Raw genomic sequence first — 901 nt, 5'->3', positions numbered from 1 at the left:
AGAGTCAATCCTGTACATGGCCCCTAACATTGCATACTGGGGATCAGACCTCTACCTCTACCCACGGAGTTTGCTTCGTTCCTAAATCCCTTGGCTAGCCCAGTTTATACCCAACAGACTGGAACTGTTAATTCAAGCCTCATAGATGACTTGTCCTTGTGTCCTTCGTGGTTTTAGAGAATCACATGGTGAGCAAACAGACGTTTAGGTGATCGTTAAAAACGCGGCTACAAATTTATTATACAATATGCCTTTATAAAAATATTAAAACGGGGGAGATGTTGGGGGTCAAAAGCGGGCCACCGACACACCGATTCTGAGAACAACCACAGAATGTTCCAGCCCTAAGTCATCGCTGATGTCCTGACCACACCCTCATACCACCAAGTTCCTGCTTCCCCGTGTAACTGCCTAAAGAATATGCAATTCTATTCCCCCCCCCCCACTGATAAGTACTTCTCCTTTTGCTTGTATTGCCCCACCCCTCTCGCTGATAAGTATCTGTACTTCCCCATTTGCTTGTGCATTTAAGCCTTAGGCCTTTCTCAATACAGTGGGGTCTTGATGCAAAAAAAAAAAAAAGGAAGTAAGGAGACACAGAGTTTTATTAGCAAAGTTGGTAGAAGTTGAACAGAGACTTCAGACGGGATATGAAAAGCAAGGATCAACTCTTTAATTTAAAATTATTAAAGGAGAAAGTTGGAAGAGAAAAAGAGACACTCATATTTGTATTGTCCTGGAAATCCATGTAAATCTGATACAAGTTTACCTGACTTCCTAGAGTGGTGAAGGGAAAGCCATAGTTATTATATTAGAACACCAAAAAAAAAAAAAAAAGTGAAATCAGTGCACCACTAGAATTGATTGAGGATTAGAAAATAGTGTTCTATGATCAAATGTG

Source organism: Mus caroli, chromosome 2 (genome assembly GCF_900094665.2).
Source record: "Mus caroli chromosome 2, CAROLI_EIJ_v1.1, whole genome shotgun sequence".
Lineage (NCBI taxonomy): Eukaryota > Metazoa > Chordata > Mammalia > Rodentia > Muridae > Mus > Mus caroli.
This window is presented reverse-complemented; position numbering follows the sequence as displayed.